The following is a 24,382-nucleotide window of genomic DNA, read 5'->3' as shown; positions in this document are numbered from 1 at the left end:
CTCATGGGAAAGATGGTTACTCCCACAGCAGTCATGCCACATTTACACATGTAAGTGCATCTTGCATGGAAGGTTGGTTTTTTGATTTGCAGTGCTCACAAATACTAAAGACCATTAATGACATTCTCTGCTATCAGCTATAGTCACCCTTTGAAAGCTTTTGGAAAGGCTTCCAGTCTAGTCCTAACTTGCTTCTCCTATATCCTGCAAACAAGGTTTTTGGTATCTTTGGTAAATGAATCTTATTTTCTATGTATTTTTGTTTGTTTGTTTTGTTGTTGTTATTGTTTTGGGTAACCAAGAGGCCTATCAAGAGTCTATGTTAAGCTGGGCGGTGGTGGCGCACACCTGTAATCCCAGCACTCGGGAGGCAGAGGCAAGTGGATCTCTGTGAGTTTGAGGCCAGCCTGGTCTACAAAGCGAGTTCCAGGACAGCCTCCAAAGCCACAGAGAAACCTAGTCTCGAAAAACAAAAACAAAAACAAAGACAAAACAAACAAACAAAAAAGGCTATGTTATTTTAGGGACTTCTGGGGCTACTCTGACCTAGCCTGAAGAGGTATCTTGTACCTGGAACCAGGAATTTTATCTACTGTTTCATTGCTTGTAGTAGCAGAATTATCCAATTATGCAAGGAAATTTCCTTCAGTTTCTCTGTTTTAGCTTTCAATGTGTTAAAAAATAGTATATTTCCATATGGTTTTTCCTGTACTCTTCTTTCTCTTCATTTTTGTTAACCACCTACACACACACACACACACACACACACACACACATTCACACAGACCACTCCTTTCTTCTCAATCCCACCCACATCTTGCTTTGCTTAAGTGTTTCCACCTCTAGTACTCTTGTTTCTTTCATTTATCTACATTGTACGATCCAAACTCCCTGTTTTATTGGTTTGCCTAAAATTTCAATATTTCACTTCCTTTACTAATGAAAAAAATTCCTTTGTGTATATATACTATTTTCATGATTCATTCATCATTGAATGGGCAGTGAGACATTCTACATTTCCTAACAGTTGAAAAGAGAGCAATAATAAACATGAACACACAGGATTCTCTACATGATACGGAATCCTTTGAGAATCTACCCAGAAGTGGTATAGCAGAGTATATGGTTGTTTTATTTCTATGTGTTTTTTGTTGGTTTGTTTCTGTTAGTTTGTTTTCTGGAAACCTCCAGACTTATTTTCAAAATGGCCACTAGTTTATATTCCTTCCCACAACGTAAGTGTTCTTTTTCCACACGCACACCAACATTCTTGTCACTGTTATTCTTGATGATAGTCACTCTGACTGGAGTTAGATGGACTCTTAAAATATTAATCTGCACTCTCTTGATGACTAAAGATGTCTGACTTTTTTTAGATTATATGGTAATTATATCATTTCTCCTATCTCTATTTTCCCTCAAATTCCTCCTATATATCCTTGCTTGCTTGCTTTCAAATTTGTGGCTTCGTTTTTGTGCATTGTTGTTATATGCAGAACTAATATATTTATATTCTAATTTTAATTTCTTCTTTGTGTCTCTGTAACAATATATTCTATTTTCCATTCCTTTGCAGATTCTCTCTTCCCATATAGTCCCTGTTTTTTCTGTATTTCTTGTTTTCTTTTTGTTGCTATTGCTTTGTTTTGGTTTTGTTTTTTGAAAACAGAGGGGAAAAGAAAATAAAGTCTGGGGTTGCAGAAGTTGCAAGGATCTTGAAGAAATTGGGGGACAGGAAAACATGATCAAAATACATTGTATAAAAAATTTAAGAAAACCAAGTTTTGGTTTTGTTTTGTTTTGTGAATGATCTTTACTGTTAGCTATTTTTTCCCTGTACTCCCTCTTCTACCTTGCTCACCAATCACAACTCAGTTTACCCCTTTTATCCTAATCTATGCCTCTGTGTGTTGTCTTCCCACCACTTCCTTCAAAGGTACCTTAGTAAATTCCTGATTCTCTAGGTATCCTAAATGGAACACGCATATTTGAGGATTCAAAGCTTACAAACCAAAATGAGAATACATGTGTCACTTATCTTTTACTGCCTAGGTTATTTCACTCAGGATGATCGTTTCCATTTCTTTCCACTTACTTTCAAATTTCATTTTTCTTAACAGTTGAATAATATTCCATTGTGTAAATGCACTAAGTTTTTATTATCCACCCATCAGGTGATTGATATATAGACTATTTTCACTTCCTGGATATTGTGAATAGAGCGATATGGATAAGCAGGGATATCTGTAGTAGCATATAAAATCCTTTGGGTATTTGCTCAAGAGTGGTATTACTGGACCTTGTGGCAGATCTATTTTCACTATTTTAAGGAGTCTCCAAATGGTTTCACCCGTTTGCCAATATCTGAACTTTTTTTATCAAAGAAAGAAAATTGAGACTATGGACATAAGTACACACAACTTTAACATAGTGCTACTTTATTTTTGTCATAAAGCCAATTGGAAAAAAAAAGATCTTATTTTTAACACATAGTTCTGGTCAAGCTGAAAAACTATAGGTAGAATAATCAGAAACTTATGTCTCACCCCAATCAAAAGAAATTTAAAAAAAAAAGATGCAAGTCCTCACTGCTTGAAGACCTTGACCTGAGTCTGATGTAGGAGACAGTAGGGAATGGAGTTGACATTATAGACACAATTAGGACTTCTCAAATAGAACCCCGAGAGTTCAGGCATTGAGACCAACAAATAGTAACTGGGACCTTATGAAACCAGAGGGTTTCTGTATATAAAAGAGCACCATTAACCCAGAGAATAATGGGAAAAAAACATGAGCAGCTCTACATCTGACAGAAAGTTAATATCTAGAATAAAGAAATAATTTTTAAAGACTAGATATCAGAAAACAAATAATTCAATTGAAAAATGGAGCATGGAGCTAAAGAGAGTTATCAAAAGATAAAATACAAATAACTGAGAAACATTTTTATAAGAAATATTCAACAACTTTAACCATTCAGGTAATTGAAGTAAAATTGATTTGAGATTTCAACTTACTATAGTCAAATGGCTAAGATCAAAGAAGCAAACAACAACAGAAGCTATTTATTTATTTATCTACCTGTCGATTTATTTATTTATTTATTTATTTATTTATTTATTTATTTATTTATTTATTTTTGGGTTTTCAAGATGGAGTTTCTCTGTACAGTTTTGGTTCCTGTCCTGGATCTCACTCTGTAGACCATGTTGGCCTTGAACTTATAGAATTCCTTCTGCCTGTAACTCTCCAGTGCTGGGATTAAAGGCATGTGCCACCACTGTCTGGCACAACAGAAGTTTTTGACATTTAATTGTCACTTCTGAAAAATGTTTGTGGTAAATTTAAAGAAATAAATTTAGGTTTTATGGCTGTCTTTGGGGAAAAGGGAGTTGAAATTTTTATAACTTGCCTTGGGTAAGAGGAATTCTAGTCTGTGTATCATGACTCAAGGGAAAATAAGGGATGAGAGACAGGAGCCCAGATAAAGGGAGGTTGAGACTATTTCTAAGGGTATTTCCAAAACCTTCAATTTTAGGTGTATTTTCTGAACTCTATCACATACAAATATACCGGCTCTGAATGCATTGTGTAATCTAAACTGACAAATGCAGGTAACTATCTTCAAATTGCAAAGCTACTTGGCCCTTAATGTTAACCATGAAGATCTCATTCCAAGGGACTTGGAGCAAGCTAAGGTGTTAAAGGCATCCTACTAGTAAATGGATTATCAATAGAAAACATTCTTTTAAACTTTGAAAAATACATTTACTCCATTTCTTTTAGAACTTGGATCAAATGATCTGATAGATATATTACAAATATTTTTTAAAGAATTACAAATAGAGGACTTTCCTAGATAAAAATCAAACTGGAAAATGAAACTTCCATAAAATTATTGAAATTTCAAATTCATAAATGATTTCAGTACTAGATTAAATACAACTAAAGAGTAAATTAACGCTGGACCTTTTAATCCAAGAACTTGACATGTATTGAGGAATGAAACTATGAGTTAGGAGTATACAGATAGGCAAAATAAAAAGATTCTGTTCATAGTTAACACGCAGTTAGAAGATGTGAATCAAAATCCTGAAAAGGTAGAAAATTGAATATTAAAAAAGTCACAATTCACAATATTGAAGAAACACAGATTATTGGATACCAAAAACATACCGACTGATATGATGGATAAATAAAAAATACCAACTGTAGTATATTTAGTAAAATTATTGATGATTAAATTGTTGAAAATGTTTTAAAAATGAATCAGAATAAAAGAACTGATGAAAATAGCAATAGCAGACAACAGGTTCTCACAGTCAACTACAGAGACAGTGATAGAAATGGGAACGCATAATGCTGGGTCCTGGACAGCTCATGCAGTGGTTATAAACACGGGCTGCTCTTACAGAAGACTCCAGTTCAGTTCCCAGAACTTATGTTGGGCAGCTCAGAACCACCTATAACTCCAGGGTGATATTCCTATGGTTTCCATATGCTCTGCACTCACGTGTATATACCCCATACTCATACTAAAAAATAACAGAACTAATACTTTGAAAGGAAAGAACTCCAAACCGTAAAGACCAAAGAGTGTCAAATGATATATATACATCTAGATAAACTATACAAACATTTTTACATAAATTAAAATATTTTACAAAGATTGTCACAAAAGAATCATATATACATACAAAAATACCACTGAAGAATTATATATAAATAAAATTATTTTTAAAATAATATATTTATATATACATAAAATTAACCTAAAAGAATGAGGTATGAATGAATGTTGAGGCTAAACCTGAAAAAGGAGTAAAAATCATGCTTTTAATTTTAAAGGTGCTAAAAATATATAACAATGACACGGAGGATAGGAATGAGAGAAATAACCGTTAAGTTTATGTTGCTTTTTTTAATTACTCTGACTTGTTTTTTTTCTTGTAATATATCCAATGCATGGATATAGTAGACAATTGATGAATATTTTCTGAATGAAATACATCTATAAAATTTCATGGTTAAAAGTGAACAGAAACATGACTACTAACTGCATTTTTCTTATTATGAGAACACACTTCAATTTGCTCAAGGATCACCTAGACTGAGCCAATGCACCTGGTTTCTGAAGGCGGCCATGCTTTTTAAAGTGAGCCATGGTGGGACAACATTCAATTATGCCAGGGAGAGCATGCTGTGTCTGCATAGTCAGCTCCATTCTCCAGGTGCTTTCCATTCCAAGCAGCTGCAGCTTTAACAATGAGGCATCTCCCGAGCACAAGAGATCTCAGAGGATGCCAGTCTGTTCTCGGAAAGAGAAACCACAGAAAGATCTCCATCAGTCAAATCCTGTGACACATTTCTTATATAAGCCACACTGCTTGCAGTTTAAGATACCTTACACAACAGAGTCTTGTGTTATGATTCATTCAGCTTTCACGCTCTAATGTGAGAAGGTAATTCAGTCCTGAGAACCTGAAAGCTTATTGCCATCCCAAGTTGTGGCAATGAGCTATTCCACAGTCCACTCACTTTCTAAGATCACTATTTGGGCCATTCCAAACCATGTCATATTGGTAGAACCACTGTATATGTAAGTCATGTATATATTGAATTAACATCTGAATTTCATGACCCTCATTTCTGCTGTAATGTGTGCTGTGTTTAACATCTGGACCACATACCCACTAAGACTTTCCACCTAAATTTCTCACTCTGAACAAAACTATGCATGTCCAGCTGTCACGGAACCTGATTTTATCCGTTTATTTCCTTTAGCCATGTCCTACTCTGTAGTCTTCTTATTTGCCCGTTACTATCTTCACTTACCATTTATTTAGCCTACCTTCAAGTATTCTGATAATGTTCATGTATTTAATGGAAACAAAACACAGCATTCTCCTAGAAGAGCACAATGTCAGTTAATACATGTCTGAAAATGTAATTCTTTTTTTTTTTTTTGCATTTTTCAATATATTTATTTTATTTTTTTCATACGGATATTTGTGTTTTAATTTTACACATCAGCCATGGGTTCCGCTGTCTTCCCCCCTTCTGTCCCCACCCCTGCCTTCCCCCCAGCCCTTCCTCCGCTTCCCATCTCCTCCAGGGCAAAGACTCCCCTGGGGATTCAGCTTAACCTGGTAGATTCAGTACAGGTAGGGACTGTGATGTAATTCTTGTACACTTTGACCAATGACCTAGGTCTCAGGTTGGGTATTAATTTGGTATTATGCACCAAACACTCATTTCGCTTTCATGTTCTATGAAAACTAATTTTATTGAAAGACTATTATAGATTATACACAATGAAAATACAGATTATTGTAGAAAAATTACATAGGCAAAAAACCCATCAAGGTGTTTCTAAATTGTGATATGCTTAAGTATTTTTTTAAATCCATTCCATCAACTCTTGTTTTAGTGTGTGTGTGTGTGTGTGTGTGTGTGTGTGTGTGCACGTGTGTGTGCATGTTTTGTTTTGTTTTCTGTTTTTGGTTTCTTTATTTGTTTTTACAGCATGTCCATGAGATTCTGGCTTCAGCTTTGAATCTTTCACTCAATCTTCTCAATCTTTAGTAAAAACTGAACTGGCTAAAATGCATCATTGAAATCTCACATTCCTTCTTTTGTCATTTTCTTTCTCTAATTTTGTTGCTGCAGTGATGTTACTTTGACATTTCACACTTAGGTTTCACTTTGGTGCTTTATTGAAGCTACAAAAATTGAAAAAAAATATTTTACACTGTTTCTCATATGACAAGGATAGAAACATTGCCTCAAAGAATTAAATCCTAGTTCATTTAAATCTTTTGATTAGTTCAGAAAAAGTGGGAAGCCATTGTGATGCCTTGCTGCTCAAGGCACACATAATCACTTAATTCTGTGTGGTTGTTTCCTCAAATAGGGAAGCAAAGCAGTTCTGAACTATGTTGTGGAATAATCTTTGTGTACATTGTGAAGATGTGTCATTATAATTGGTTTAATAAAAAGCTGAACAGCCAATAGCTAGGCAGGATTTTCAGGCACACAAGACACTGGGAAGAAGAAGCAGAGAAAAGCTAGCAAACTGGAGAGGAAGCATCTTGGGCAGTAAAGAGTAAAAGTAATAAAGACACAAGACAAAAGGTAGATTGATAAAAATGGGTTAGTTTAAGTTGTAAGAGCTAGTTACTAACAAGCCTAAGCTATTAGCAGGGCTTTTATAATTAGTAATAATATTAATTTTTGTCTGTGGTTACAAATTATTATATAAGTTTAATAATCAATATAAAAGGTTAGTACTTGGCCCAAGCCTCTTCTTTGACCATCAACCTTTCCACTGCTGCCATTAATTGCTCCTCAAGAAATTAATTTGAAATCATTAATATACCACAAAATTTATTTACAAGAATTCACTTATGGAAGGAAAATATTAACATTCATATAATTATGAAGGAAAATAGTTATATTCACAATTGCTCTTCTAAGCAAAGTGAAAACAGAGATACCTCATGTATCTCTCCCTTTAATAGACATTGTACTCTGACTAAAATGAAGCTGGTATTCATGAACAAAGACACAAATCTTGAAATATAAAATATTACACACATACAAAAAGAAAACTTTAAATAATTAAATCCTTATTCCAAGTTGGTTAGGCAAGAAGCATATGTAACCCAGAATGTACATTGCCTCAAACAATCTTTTGACCTCTGTGCCTGAAATTGCCTATTTTTAAAGAGGAAAAATCAGTGCATTCTGTTGTTTTTATCTCAGCCATATGCTAGACATTCACTTGGTATATGACTAAAAGGAAAGGGGGTCCTCTTTTCCCAAATCACTGCCTACAAACCTAGCAGGCTGTGGATTCTCTGAGACTAAGAAATATACAAACATTTCCCATCTTCTGCTTCAGTTTTCATATTTCAGGGCTCAGAGTGAATCCCTGCTCAGAAAAATCACCACTCAGAGTACACAACACCCAGATGTCCTTACCACATAAACCTCCTCCTGACTCTCCACAAATTACTGTAAATCACAGAACAAACAAGCTGCAAAGTCAGACGATCCTAGAAACTGGTTACTAGACTTTAGGAAAGAAAATGGTGTGTCAGGGCTGTGGGTTTAACCTAAGCAATGGATTCTTTTTTTTTTTTTTTTTCTTTATTTGTAGGAAATCCTCAGAAGCATAAATGCATAAAATGGAAAATGGAAAAGTTTTAAAATGCACTCATGGCAGAATCATTTCTAAAAACATTATGGCTTCTATTTATATGGAATTCTAAATTTAAGTGACCCAAGTTAACAATAATTTGGGTATAATTTTTCAGACATTATAGAATTTTGTGTGAAATTTATTGTGCTTTTTTATTTTGTAGTGTTAAATTATTACCAATTTTACCATTTGCCATCTTTATGCACACATAATACTTGATATAGCTTTAGCTTATACGTATTCATGTGCTGATATATCCTTCTGCATGTAAATAGATAGATGTTTTATCATAGCAGGTTGTTCCTGTGTTATAAGAGTCACTCTCTATATCACATGGAATTCTAGCCTAAACCTCAGATTGAGCTATTGGTAAACAAAAGACTTTGTTAGTCATCACAGTATTAAAACAAGTGGCAGGAACGCTAGGCAGGAAACTGGAGGCAGTTTCTGAAGTAGAGGCCATGATGGAAACCTTGTTTTCTTATACAAGCCAGGACCAATTGCCCATAGATGACACTGCCCACAGTGGGCTGGGCCCACCTACATCAATCATTAACCAAGAAAATGCTCCACAGATATGCCTACAAGCCAATCAGATGGAAGCAATTCCTCAATTGAGACTTCTTCCTCTTTTCCAACTCTAGTTTGTGTCAACTTGACAAAAACCTACCAACATCCCAAGTGATACATTTTTTTGTAAAGTAGCATCTGGTCGTTGTGGGGGCATGTCATAAGAACAGCACTTGGTCTTTAACTTCTGGGACCATCCTTTTTCCAGCTACCTTGAATTGTGTCTAAACTTATCTATGCACCTTGTTTATCTTCTTCACATAGTTATGTAACTTGAGCAAGGATTAATCTAATGTCATGTCTCTTGGATTTAAACCCAGTGGGATGACTCTATGATCTACATGCCATAGACTATCTAACAAAAGTAGACATTTGTGGATCTTCAGCACTGAAGCTTTTAAATTCTGTTCTCCGATTTGTTATTAAGAGCTGTCATAAATTTCTACCTGTCATTGCTATATCACACCCTTAGATTGTAGCCATGAGGAAGACCTAAGACTGCAGGGACCAACTTAGACAGAAACAGATGGCATCATTTTTCCACAAGAAGTACCTATAAAACTAAGCACATACACACGTGTTCTTTTATCAATTTAGTACTCAAATCGAAGAAATCATTTTTCCCACTAACTAACTAAATAGTGGAAAAAAAAGAATGGAACACAAACAGAAGCATAAAATCAAATACAGCTAGTATATAGGCATTATATTAAAATGTTAAAATGTTGCAAATCATCCTTCTTTTAAAGTTCTATAGGGAAACACTGTATAGTGCAGACAATTGTTTAGGGAAAGTATTGATTAAGTTTTCTTCTCTTATCTAGATTTTCATTATTCAGGGTAGTTTGGAATTTGTAGTATTTCTGAACTTACACACATTGTATGCCAAATATGCTAATATTGTGGTTTTTAGTAATAAAACTAGAGTTGTTGTTGTTGTTGTTTTTCAAGACAGGGGTTCTCTGTGTAGTTTTGGTGACTGTCCTGGGTCGTTGTTGTTTTTCAAGACAGGGGTTCTCTGTGTAGTTTTGGTGACTGTCCTGGGTCTTGCTCTGTAGACCAGGATGGCCTGGAAATCACATATATCTGCCTGGCTCTGCCTCCCAAGTGCTAGGATTAAAGGCATGTGCCACCACCACCAGGCCCTAAAACTAGAATTTCTAAATGAAAGATTTATTTGGAAAAGCATCTGCTCTAATTTTGTGCTATGTGTTTCACTATGTAAAGACCACATCTAACTACTATTTCCTTATAACAGCTGAAATAAATACCACATATTCCCAGGGGAAAATCCAATCTACAAGCACTGCATGTTTTCAGGCATATTTCGTTAACTAATGACCAAAATTACAATAATTCTTGTGTTAGAGATTGTCCTCAGAATCACTTCATAAAGACTTTGTCACTCTGGATGAGATGGTCCACCATCTTACACCTCTAACCAGAACTTCAGATAACCTTTACCCATTACTCTGAAACTGGTTACAAATGCCACTGCTAGTCCTTATGACACTTAATCATTGTTTTAGTTTTTTTTACAAGGTCCCACAGAGATACCATTGCCCTCTAGACAGCAGGAAGCAATTCTAAGAAAACAACCAGCCGTCTTCCTACAGTTTTTTTCCCCCTCAGGCTTATGGATAATTGTCATTTATAAGGGGTTGGCTATAATTTGTTAAAGGATTGGGGATGGAACAATAAAATTTAGACCCATAAATCTCTTTTGGAATAGAAAAAAAGGGTATAGATAGGATGGGATAACAAGGTAGATTATTGTATCTACTTGTAAACTAAATTAGTAACTATCAGTTTAAGATAATTTACATTAATGTGGATTTTTGTATATTGTTACAAATGTAAAATTATTTTTCTATTCCTGTTTAAGATAATTTGCATATTGATACAAAGTCAAAACTACATTTGTCATATTGTGCATATGTTCCTACATTTAAATTGTTTAAAATATTTTTGTATATTGATACAAATGTAAAATTGTATTTATCATACTGTATCTTCTTCTGTTTAAGAAATTTTTATATAGATACAAATTAAGGATATTTTTGTCATATTACACTATACATTTCTACCTCTGATTAAGATACTTTTGTAAATTATCACAAATTTGGAGTCATTGTCCTTATACTGTACATCTGTTTACAGATTGTTTATTTTGCAATGTGAAGCCTTAGTATTTAAGCTATATAGGTTGATAAGAATTACACGTTAATAGTCACCCATGTTTGTCAAACTTATAGTCATGTTATTTACATTTTCTAGATATACAGAGATATATTTCAGATGGATAGATAATCTTCAAACACTTCAAAGACCTAGAGAATATGGCATTTAAATGTTTCAGTAACTTAGAATTCTGTTTATGCGAGATACAATTCTCCTGGCAGCACCTACTCCTGAAAAGATGTTGGGCATCAAAGATATCCCATGTGGAGTTTGTCTTATTCTTGGTATAAATGACCTGTTGGGAAAAGAACTGTCCTTGCCTTGACTGCTGACAATAAGCATATTTGGTGTCATGAGCCTGTGACTTGGGTCCTGAAGTAATTAAAAATTGGAGAAAGTCATGTGAGTGCCAGCTTTCATCTTGCTCTGCTTTCTAATTGCCAGTACTCTTGATTATCAGTCCCCTACTCCTGCCACCACACTGTTTGTGCCAAACTGTAAGGTAAAATGATACTTCTTTCTCTAAGATGGTTTTTACCAAGTATTTTGTCTCAACAATGGTAAAGTCACTACCATGAATTTCGATGCTGAAAAGAAAGACAAATTGAATACCATAAGAAAAATCAGAATGTATGACATCTTATGATTTTTAAATTTTTGACAATTTTATAAATACCAAGTACAACAAACATAATCTTTCAAAGCAAGAGTGCCCTCAAATCTTCTGTATTTCCCTCTATGATGTGATCTTTAATAGCTTCATTTCATCATAGACGGACACTGAAAATGTTGAAAAGGAGTTGCAAGAGCAACCGTGTGATTTTAGAAGAATAGGAATACCTAGTAATATGTGGAATGTGTTTATGCTTATAACACCCTTTAATTGTGACAATATCTGACAAGAAAGTCTCTCAACATAGGCTTAAAAGTTCAGTAACTAGCATGAGACAACCTAACAACAAAATGGTTAAATGGAATTCCTGATTCAGCTTCTAACCTCAAAGTTCCATGTTATACAGACACAAAATGCATTACAGAAAATTTAAAGTGTAAATGTATTTCAGAAAACCTGAGGACCCAAATGGGACATGAGTATTTCAGTGAATACAGCAAATGATTAAGTCCTATGCAATGTTGGCTGCTGTTTACTCTTTATGGAAATGGAATGTGTTCAACAATCTTGTGGCTTTTCCTCAGTTCTCATTCCCATACACCAGTCCTTGGTTGCTAGAACAGATTGCATGTTACTCTATTGGCATGGCCTCAGAAACAGAACACTCAACTACTTGGAGGTAGACGGTAGGGAGGGAGAACGGAAGGACTGAGGGAGAAAGTGAGAGTCATGGTGGGATGCCAGAGAATACAAAAGAATTAGTCATAAATGGCCTGGTAGACTGACTCAAGTGTCTAAACACAACACTCTGACATCTGTGCAGAAAGATCGGGAGTTTGAAGACAGCCTGGCTCTCTTAACGAGATCCTGTCTAAGAATAAAATAACAACAACAATAAACCTTTAAGTGAGCATGGGTTATTTTTGCAATAAAGCAAACAAACCCATGAAGGACAAATCACAATGGTACCCTAGCTGCTGGCAGAGCTAAGTATAAGCCCAGAGCTGTCAGCCTTCCATCTGTACAGACTGCCACAGCTGTGACCAAGGCTCAGACTACACTCTGCCAAGAGGGAAATCAGCAGAAGGAGGAATTCACAGCAGTCCATCTGGTGGTAGGAGCAGGAGATGATCTACAGCAATGAGTCTCAGACTTTCAGATTTCATGGAACATGGATGTTTCAAATAAATATATAAGTTTCAGCATCAACATGCCAACATTTTAATTTTACCAGGTAAAGGCATTTAAAAATAAACAAAAGCAAAACAAGCATGAATGATGTTCACACAAAAACAGCAACTCTTAGGCTACATTTAGAAAATGCCGGAGGGAGAGAGCTTTATGAAAAATATACCTTATTGTGTCTTTCTTCATTTTGGTGAGGACTTTTGCACACTGCATCATGGATTTATCCTTGGCTGCTGGCCAGTATTTCAGAACTAACAGAATAATTCCTAAACTGAGGGTCAGAAGATTTGACTACAGTCTCTGTCAGTCAAAGACAGTGCAACATGGGCCAGACTGTTCTCAGCGCTGGACCTCATTCATGGTCATTTACAAAAATGAGACCTTGGGACTGGCTGTGGAATTTTCATAACTTTTGAGTTCAATTAAATGTCTGAAACAGAGCAATGTTGCAGATGCATGGCAGAGTCTTGGGCTTTCACAAAGCTGCTTTGAAGGTCTTGTCCTCTGAAGCCTCAAGAGAAAACTCTGGCAGGTGAAGAATGACAGCTCTCGGAGCTGACATCCAACACTTTACCTAAGTCCATGAGGAGCTAAGAAACCAATTGTCACAAATGAAAATGTCAGAATGACCAGCACTCTTTATCTTTAAATGACTAATCACCTACATTGGTTGGGGTCTGTGATGATTTCCATGGCCTGTGTCACCATCAAAGGCCAAAGGGAGACCTGCGTTCTGGGTCACTACTGGTAGCCACGGCAGTGACCTAGTGATGTGTCATGGCTGGGTCCCTGATGATCTGGGTAGTCTACAGTGACCACAATGAGCTTCTGCCAAGGGCCATGTCTACACCTGTGGCCCCATTGCAGCCATGGTCTACCATGATGTCAGTAGCTTTAATTACCACTGAAGACTGTGTGGCTGCCCGGGGTATGGGCTGATATCTGAAGCCATGTTGGTACCGGAGGGTCACGCTGCCCTCAGGACTGTACAGATTAGGGTGAACAGCGCTGCCTCCTGGGGCCATGGAGACATCTAGGTCAAGGGTAAAGCGAATTTTGATGTTGTGGTCCATGGCCCTACTGCAGGCAAGGACTGTGTTGATGAACATGGCTCCTGTGTCTCTTTTACCACAGAAAGCAGTACAGAAACCAGGACTCTGGACTAAAATCTGAGGCAATGTTGGTGTCTGAAGGTTGTGCAGCCACAGTGGTGATTAAGATCTGAGTACTCTGAGAGCAACCTGTGACTATGGTGACACTCGAGCTTGAACTGGAGCCATGTCTGGGTCTGTGGCCCTGCTGCGGCTATAGTCTGTGTTGATACACATGGATCCTGGTACTATCGAAGGCCAGGTGGATGCCCAAGACCTGGGGCACCACCTGGGGTCATGCTGCTGTCTGAGGACCACCTTGCACCCAGGGCAATGCCGATCTGAGTGGCATGTGCAGCTGCCCGGGGCCATGGTATTATTGTCTGACCCAGCTGCTGCTGAGAACCATGTCTGGGTCCAGCCCCACTACAGTCAGTGTCTGTGTGGATGTCCCAGGGTCGGGTTACTATAGAAGGCAATGCAGATGCCTGGGGTCCTGACCCAGCATCAGAAAGCTGTCTCGGCCCTAATAGGAGAGCTACGCCCTCACACTTAGGAAGCTTTCCCCACCCCTCACCATGGATGGGCCTTAAGAGGAGTGATCCCAGTGGACCAGACATCAGCCGCCACCCAAGCACACAGTCATGATTTGGAGTTGGCACACCCCAACATTTACCTCATCTATGATCTGCTCGAGTGTTTGAAGGGAGTGGTCCTACGGAACCATAGCCTCAGGATCTTGATGACTGGAGGAGCAACAGCAGATTATCAGAAAAGAATGTTGGTAGGGGTCCAGTTTTGATGGTATAACAAAGCTAGAGGCCTTGAAATTAACCAACAACTTACTACACAATGAATATTTGCAAGTAATACTGTTCGGACAAAAGAGGATACTGCACGATATACAGCATCTCTCAAGGCCACTAAGCTGAATGGAAAGGCAGGAAACAGAGGATCGAAGTGTTTTCTTTAAAAAAAAAATAGTGTTTATTTGTATCTTGTTTTTATTATTTGCTAGCTTTCCTTTGGGGGTATACTATAAGAGTGAGGGGCAGATACAGAGGGGCTGACTGGAAGATGAATGGGGTTGGGGTACATAATATGAAATTCCCAAAGAATCAATAAAAAAATTAAAATTATCATCACTCTATTCTTTGAAGATTGTATATTCCTGATATACGTTGTGATGAAAAAAGATATCAGAGGAAGGGTAGGACTGTAGACATAATATTCTCCCATCTTGTTGTGCCCAGCAGTCCATATGACACTCTCTCACCTTTGGTCTCACAGCTGCTTATAAAATAATCATTCCAAGGCTTAATATTAATTAGAAACTGTATGGTCTATGGCTTCAGCTCCTGGCTAGCTAGCTCTTTCACTTTAAATTCACCTATTCCTGTTAATCTATATGTTGCCACGTGGCCGAGACATTACCTGTCTGCTGGTACACTGGCGTCTCTCTTGACTCCACCCTTCTCTCTGTCTGCTTGGATTTCCACCTGGCTGTAAGCTTTCTTGCCATAGGGCAAAACAGCTTTATTTATTATCCAATGGGAGCCACACATATTCACAGCATAAGAAAGACATCCCACAGCCTAGGGCAGAGTCAGGAGCACACTCCACAGCTGTATGAAAGAAGGGATGTACAGAACCTCTCACTGTGAGTCCTGTGTAAAATCAGCTGGCTCTGGCACTGCCCTGTACAGAAATGTTTTCAGTCTTAGAGTCACTGTGGCTGCAGTCAATCTTGAGTGTCCATAAATGAAAAACATGCAAGCAGAGGAATGAAGTAAAACTAAAACGTATCAAGAGAGGAATATTCTTTGTTCTCCTTGCCTGAGGAGTTGCATAAGGTTACAAGAAAACCTGTACAATTGAGTTAAACCTTGATGATGTTGTAAGTTAAAATTGGACTCTTTGGCTTTAGTGGAGTTAAGAGAAGAAACCACAGGAAATGTAGAAAGAAGAAGGTGGAAGCAGAGTGTACTAAGGCTGCCTTCCCACTGCCTCTTTTAGTCACACCCATAACGTAATTATAGCTTAGCATTTGCGTTTAATTATACAGTATGAGAAACACTCTGTATTTTACAGCTAAACTAAAGCAAACAGTTTTATTGCCAATAGGTTTTGTACTTCTATCCCGAGGAATGAATTTTAAGCAGGCAAACACAAATCTTGACTTAATCAGATAAAATGAAGATGTTTATGGTCTTGCCACACATAGATGTTTTTCCAGAAAAATCTATTCCAAATAAACAAAAGTTTCAAGTCTGCTTATGCAAATAATACGTTCTCAACAAGCATTAAGTGTTGCCTTCATCACTACCTTTGAAGAGAACAAAATAAAATGATTCAAGAATTTTTTTTATTTTTGCTTCCAGGCCAATAAAATAAAAACTATAGAAGGGTTAATGTGTGACTATCAAGCTCCTTTTTAAAGGGAAAATCCACAGCATTCAGTAGAGTCATATACACCTCCTCTGGTGTTACTCCACTTCCTTTTTTTTCCTCTTCCAAACTTTAGTAGTGTTCAAAAGAGGGTATGATCCTTCCTAGGGCTGAAGTTTGTGGTACCAACCACAGGAATTTCTCATGGCTTTAGTGCATAAGTAATTGCTATCATGAAAATTCCTGATTTTTCAAAAATAAATGATGCATAAAAGGCACATAAAAGTCCAGTTAATAAGTCCCATTGCGTTCAAGAACATATCTTAACTCAGCCAATGGAACTGGTTTTTTATTCAGTGGAGACCTCTTAAATGCATTGCCTCAGTGCACAGTAAATCTATTCCTTTAGCAGGTTTATTCCTTTATCTGGTAGTCAATTAAGTGGCCTCTCCTGAAATGTAGCAATGACATATATTTGTGGAGGGAGGTATATTCTTATAACTTGTCTGATTATCTTTGGGCTTGAACATGTATTATTTATGAGTGTTATTTCTTGAGCCGGTTTATGCCTTCATCAAGCAATCATGAACCCATTTTAAGTATAAATATGAGTCTATAGAAACTGGAAATAACCATGGTTTTAACAAGGTTCATTCTTGCACAAATATCTCATTCAATTTTGAGGGAATTGTATTTCGAGAATAAAATTTGTTTTGTCATTTCCTTCCTCACTCTGGAAATTGTAATACCTATACTACAAAGAAAAGCAATCATCACTCTTGCATGCATTCAGCTAAATATATCCAGATATAGCAATGCCATCAACTTATTTCATACACCCAAGAAGAACTGAGACAAAGCTTTTAAAATGCAACAACCTTTATGATAATCCCTCAATGTAGAAAGGGATTTCACAGAATAAATGTCAGAAAAATGTATTGATGTATTTCTGAGAGAGAGAACGTAATCAGATTTCCAATGCTTGAGATGGTAGGTTTCTGCTGTCACTTGTATTTGTGAAACTTTCAATGCATTAATCTTTTATCCCCACTGCAAAACTAGAGAAAATTAAAACTTTCCTGTTTCCAGTGATTGAGTTTTTAATAATCCTTTATACTATTCATTTTTCATGTGAAAAACTGAAATATTATGTGAATCAAAACTTGTAACTTTTCTGTCTAATCCTATCATTGAGCTAACATTTAAGGCAACCAGTTCATGTTGAATTGAATATTTTTGAACCATCATCATTTTAGGAATAATGGCAGCATTCATTGTTTGAATGATATTATAAACCAATACAACTGTCATTTTTGAGGTAGATATTCAGCACAGCCTGCAGATGAATTAGCTGTTCTTAAATTAAGGAATATTAGGAGCCAGTAATGGGATGACATTCTTTTTTATGGCCATAGCTTGGGTTATAATGTGACAAGGAAAAAATGTAATGTTTCCAAAATGACAGCTTTTTAGATTTGTGTTGCCTGTGGTAGTTCAGTTGAACAATAAACTATAATTTAATTGATATAAAATTGAAGTGGTTCATCCAATCTGCCATTTTCGCCTAGCATATCTTTGGTTTTGCATGTATGATGATATAGCACAGTTTTTGAGATAATGTTGTTTGTATTATACAGGAGATTATTTTTCTCAGATGTAAAAACAGAAGACCTTACTACACAAGAAGGATCAAAATATTCATTGATTATCATGAAATGGAATTTGCTGGACTACAGATTTCTAAGTTCAAATATGAAAGACTAAATGATGTAAATAATACCTAAGAACATAGTATTGGTTGTGTGTAAACTACTTGGAATGACAAAGACTTAGTGAGAATGAAATTTATATCTCAGAAAAGCAAATAGGTCTAGCCATTTTGGCTTTGTTTTATTATGAGTCCTGATCAAGAGAAAACTTACAATCATCAATTCTGTTACCTTCTTAAATCCAGAGGAGGAAAAAATATACATTCAAATTTATTTCAGCAATATGTATCTGAGAATTGAACCAGGGCCTTACATGTGACAGGTAGGCAATCCTCCATGGAAGTGCAGCCCTGTTTTACCTTCATTTGAGGCACGGTGTCACTCACTTTACTAAGCTGCCTAAGATGTTCTTGAACTCATTTTTGTCATCCACACCTTTCATTTTCTTCTTTCAATCTCCAGAGCAACTGGGGAGAAAGGGGAAGTGGCAGGCCTGTACCACAGTCCTGAACTGAAACAAATACACACACACACACACACACACACACACACACACACACACACACACACACACAAAGAGAGAGAGTGAGGGAGAGAGAGAGAGACAGACAGACAGAGACAGAGGAAGGGGTCTGAGAGTAACATAACCTATTGAATATTTTAAACATATGCAAATGTAAATAACCAATTGACAATCAAAGAACTTGAGGTTATTTATAAATAACTGCTGAATGCTGTGGCTGAGAACTTAATTTCAGAGCACAATTTTTAACAGAATTGTTGTAGTTCATTTTTGGCTGCAAGCAATCAAAATAAATTGAGAGAATTATGTATACAATTCAAATAGCAGGAAAATTTGTCTAACTTTTTGTCTTATGACCCTTAACAACATTCTGCTTTACCCATAGACCATTGCTTCACTCAACCATCACCAGAGAAGCTTCCTCTTGCTGTAGATGGGAACAAAGACAGAGACCCAAAGGGATAACATACAGAGAACAAGCTATTTTGGAGTACTCAGTCCTTAATAGAATGTCTTCATCAAACTCTTTCCTTCGGGGCTCAGGAAGCTATGTGGAAAAGGAGGTGGAAAGATAGTGATGGCCAGAGGGGATAAATGAATAAAGAAAAAAGCTTATTCTAGATATAACACAACTGATGCACATATGATCTCACAGAGACTGTGCCAGCCTGCACTGTGACCTGCACAGACTCAAAACAGACAGGGTCCCAGTGCTGAAGGGGGACCTGAACACAAGCTCCCATCCCTAACCGTGGAGCTATAATGAGTGAAGTGTTACCTAGGATGTGGGAGAAGTTGGGGGAGGGGAAACTGATCAAAATGTATTGTGCGAAAGAATTATTTTCAATAAATAATACAAATGCATATAAAAACTTAAAGTCATTGAAGGATTTCAAAGTTCCTAGTTTTTTCTAATGTTAATACCCAGAAATGCTAATCAAAGAATTTCTGATTTTTTTCAGACAAAAGAACATTAGTAATCTGAAGAAAATATTCTCAAAAGAAAATTATAGAGTTGGATTAGAAGATTTCATATATCATCTTGTTCCTATTCAAGACTAAAGTGTGGTCATTGGAAAGGAAATAATTTAAAAATGTGAGATAATTTGTTTCTGGAAAGTAGCCAAAGTGACAATCAAAGCTTATTTATCCATTCATTTTAATAAAATATCCTAAATGTTTATAAGCATTGAAATAGGCATTAGTCCCAGTTTATCATGAAGTGCTCATTCATTTAACAAGGTTGAAGTATGATATTATTACCTTTTTGTAAGGTGATATGAAAATGTCAATACCATTTGTGGATCCTTACAATGTTCCAGAAATTGTATTTCCTTACCTTTGCTGAAATGTAAACTTTGTCAGTTGCTATCAGAAACCATAGAAATGGCTTATTAATTTATTCCAATTTAAGAGTAAGTTTTTTGGAATTCAAAAAAAACTTCAGGATGATGTTCATTACATTGGAATATTTGAGGATAATGACAATACTCAAAATAATTTAATTATGTTACATATTAAAATTTGTCATTGAAATTTGTTTTACTTTATTCAAACTATTACAAATATGTAAGCTCAGAACAACAAATGCAATTGTATTTATCACATACTTTAAAAGCAAATCAGTTAATAGTTTACATAGCAGAGGTATCTAATGAAATAATTCAAATAGTTATTTTTTTCCCTTTTCATCCTTTATTTTCTCTGTGCCCTGTTAGCTATAATCAGCTTATGTATCATAATTGGAGGAAATTCAGTGAGTTACTCTATTTTTGACTTTAACCTCACCTGCTTAGTTTATCATATAAAACCTCCCCCTGATCAGGTGACAGTGACAAGCTTTGCAGTCATGGCCTTGAACGCCAGCTCCAGAAATCTGAAACTTACCTGGCGGGGTATGTCCCATATAAGTATATCTAGCTTCACTTTCATTGTGCATAAATTTATCAATTAATCTATAAAAAGCATTCCCAGAGGAAAGCCTAGTGAGCCTTAAACAATAAAACAGAAGGTCTTGGGAGGGGTTTCAACAAGGATAAGTTCTAGGAAATCCAGGGGTGTTGGGGTGATTTCCAACTCTCTATGTATGGGGCCGAGGAGGTCCAAAGAGAGGGGAACACAATGGCGCAGTCACGAACCATGAATAGCTAATTTGCCAATGTTTCAAAGTATATGTAAAAGAGGCACTTCACTGCAAATGGTAAGGTTTGTTAATAGGATAGTTAATGGATTGTCTTCAAAGTTAGAGACCGACGTTTTCATTCATTTTAATTCCTGCTTTAATTTTATCATGTTATTCTTGAATTCTTGAAAACTTTGCTTATATTTTCTCTCATTTTATTTGTGTGTGTGTGTGTGTGTGTGTGTGTGTGTGTGTGTGTGTGTGCACCTGTGAATGTAGTAGAGGACAGAGATTGACATCAGGTGTCTCCCTCTGTTACTTTCCACCATGTTTTCTTTTGTGATTGTGTTTTTGTTTTTGTTTGTTTGTTTTTTGAGGTCAGGATTTTCACTGAATCTGAAGCTTAACATTCCATATAGACTGGCTAGCTGGACCTTCCTGGTTTCACATCCTATTCATACATCTGGGATTACAGATATACACCATCATTTCAGTTTTTTACATGGGTGCTAGAGATCTGAACTCCAGTCCTCATACTTGCACAACAATCATTTTATCCACCAAGCCATTTCCTTAGCACCTAATTTTTCCCTTTCTTCAACTTAGCAAAGCTAAGTAGGACATCCAGAGATGAAATACTCATTACCACCAAGACAACACCACCATGAGCAGTTGAGAGAAAGATGCCCAGAGTTTTGGGATTGACATAAAACTTGGTGCATACATAACCATTTCTATACAAATTATTTTTATTTATCCTTCTGGTATCTTTCTAATTAATTTACTCCTTAGAATGTAAAATAATAAATTAAGTCATGGTCCCATTTATTAATTGATTTCTGCTTTTGTGAGGGGGAAGTCATGGTAGAATTCACAAACGTTTTCTGACTGCTGTTTTAAGTATTTCTTTTTGTTCATATTTCTTTTTTACATTATTTTTCCTCTTGATAAATTTATTGTGATTATTATATTTTTAATTTATTTATCTTTTAATTTTTTTATTGCAAAGGCCATTCTATAGGGCTTCATTCATTTTAGATGTATCATTTACTTTTCAAAACTGGATGGTGGGCTCCTTTTCATTATCAATTCAACAAACTCTAAAATCTCACCTAAGAGAGAAGTCTCTAATAAAATCTGTGAGGGATAATCTTATAGTAATGGAAGTAGGAAGACCTCTCCACTATGGGTAGAAACATTACCTGACTAGAGTTTTGGATGATAAATGGAGATTGGAACTGGACATATGTGCATTCATTTTGCTTTTTCTGACAGTGAATCTAGTGTGGTCAGCTCATTTGAAGCTCCTGTCACCGACTTCCTCTCTATGATGGACCTAACTCCCAAATTGTGAGCTGGAATGAACCCTGTCTCTATGAAGTTGCTTTCATTGGAGGATTTTATCACAGAAACAGAAAAGAAATGAACAGTGTGGAGGGTGGTTGCTATGATAAATCTGACTACTTAGAACTGTTTTGTGGGAGGAATGTTAAAGGTTTGGAATGTTAGTCTAGAAGGATGTTAAATTATAAAACACAGCTTAATAAGCTGTTACTGTGTGAGCTAAAAAGACAATAACACTAAGACAATTATAGACCATTGACCCTGGCTTGATTTATGAGATTTCAGAGAGAGGAACAAAGACTCCTATTGACAACTAGGATAGGAACTACTCATACAAATCAGATTTCTTGCTGCCAGTATCCTGAGAACTAGAGTGAAGTTGGTACCAAAATTAATGTATTAATTTAACTGACATTGCCCACCCATTTCAAAGAGAGAATGAAGAAATCAATGCCATTATATTTGATAATGAGATAAGCACCATTAAGGAGAAACCTGGTACTCTACACTGTGACAACAGAAAAATGTATCTTCAGGGAGGACACACAGTTGACACAACTGTGGTTCAAAAATCCAGGGCTACACCTTGAGCTGGCAGCAGATCTGGGCAATATCATCTACATGGTAACTGATTTTGAGGAACAGTGCAAAATTGGGGCAGAAGGTTATGCAAAGCAGATGAAGCCAGACAATGTGTCACAGAATCAGAGTGCCTTGCCTGCAGGGAGACTATGAGAGGACTTTGCATGAAATAAGGAAGGTGAATTCTAAGCTGCAATGGAGAACTCAGAGTATTAGAGATGAAAGGATCATAGAACTTTGTGCCAAAGAAGGTGCCATGCATGGGAAAGAGTGTGTTTCGTATTTGGGAAGTTATGTGTGTTGCTGGCAGCTGAGCTGGAGCCCTGAGGTTGCCCAAGTCCTATGGAGCACAGGCAATTTCATCACATGCCCCAGAAGATGGACTGTAACTGCAGAATTTGGCATTTACTTTCTGAGATTTGGAGTTTATTTGATTTAATTGTTCCTTATACCCTGTTGTTTTTTTTTTTTTCTTTTTCGAGAGGGTTGCAGGGGAAGAAAGGGTTTATTTGGCTTGCAATTTCATATTGCTGTTCATCACTGAAGGAAGTCAGGACAGGAACTCAAATAGGGCAGGATTCTGGAGGCAGGAGCTGATTCAGAGGCTATGGAGGGATGCTTCTCCTGGCTTGATCAGCCTGCTTTCTTATAGAAGCTAGGTCTACCTGGCCAAGGATGGAACCACCCAGAATGGGATGGGCCCTCCCACATTGATCACTAATTGAGAAACTGCTTGATTTATTCCTTTGAGTCCAAATACCTGTTTTGTTTTTTTTTTCTTGCCATACCCTGGTATTTCTAATAGGAAATATCAATGTTTATTTGGTGGCAATGAGTGTTGGAATTATGTAACTTGTTTTTCATTTTATAGGAGGTCACATTCAAGTGACTTTGGACTTTAATGTCTCCGAATGTTTAATGACTATAAGAGCTTTTAGACTTACACTATGGGAACTTTTAAGGGTAGACTCTGGGGATTTTTTAAAATCTGGATTTGGTGGATTTCTTGACTTAAAAGGTATTCATGAACTTATGAGGACATGATTTATGACTTAAATCAGTATATTTGTGAGTCAAGTTAGAAGGGAGGAAGTTGTTACTGTTAGGTGTGTCATCTATAAGAATGTCTGTGAGAGATTATCTCAGTTATAGTAGTTAGGTGGTAGAACCTGTTCACTGTGGGTGACAGCACTCCATGACCAGGATCCTGGTCTGTATAAGTGGAGGGAGAAGCTGAGTGAGCACACATTTGTTGCTGTCTTTTCTAGACTGTGGATGTGATATGACTATTTGTTCCAACTTTTGACCACTTGCTTGACTTCCTCATCATGATAGACAATAGTCCTGTACTGTGAAGTGGAATGTGTACTCTCTTCCTTGAGTTGATTGTGTTGGAGTATTTTCCCATAGCAACAGAAGACATATTTAGACACTGAGCTAACCCCATATTACCCAACAAAGTTTAGCTGAAAGTTTTTAAGTGATGTTTTTGTGTGTAAAATAATATTATGTACCAAAAATGACAAATTGCTTCTTTGCTGGGACAGAGTCATGCATTGATTTTTATGATTCTGTAGCTTGTAGGCTATTACAACATAGTTTATTAGTTGTAACAAAGATCATGTGGCTCACAAACCAAAAATATTTGCAACTGCACTCAATGAGTCTACAGCTTTGGTATTCAATTTTGGTTCATAACATCGCAATGGACACATGTTGATTTCATCTCTATAAATGCTAAAGGGTCTTTGTAATTACTAAGTGCTTTGGTGAACCGCAGAATGAACTTCCTATGAAATTAGGAGTTGTTACAATTGATGATTAAAAACAACCTATGTTGCCAATTTGATAAACCAGTAGTCAGTTTC

At 36.5% G+C, this 24,382-nt stretch overlaps 1 long non-coding RNA gene across 2 annotated transcripts in view; it reads left to right on the top strand.

Moving 5' to 3' along the window:
• The window catches only part of LOC118577330, a 61,034-nt gene extending 38,031 nt beyond the window's left edge, over window positions 1–23,003 (top strand). Inside the window, exons 4-5 of one of the 2 annotated variants that reach the window (XR_004944191.1) lie at window positions 19,429–19,562; window positions 21,864–23,003. This is a non-coding gene — a long non-coding RNA (uncharacterized LOC118577330). Of the gene's footprint in view, window positions 1–19,428; window positions 20,931–21,863 lie in introns of those variants that run through there. The other variant, XR_004944190.1, reaches the window with a different exon arrangement.
• Window positions 23,004–24,382: the final 1,379 nt, after the last annotated feature.

Source organism: Onychomys torridus, chromosome 2, assembly GCF_903995425.1.
Source record: "Onychomys torridus chromosome 2, mOncTor1.1, whole genome shotgun sequence".
NCBI classification, from domain to species: Eukaryota; Metazoa; Chordata; class Mammalia; order Rodentia; family Cricetidae; genus Onychomys; species Onychomys torridus.
This window is presented reverse-complemented; position numbering and strand designations above follow the sequence as displayed.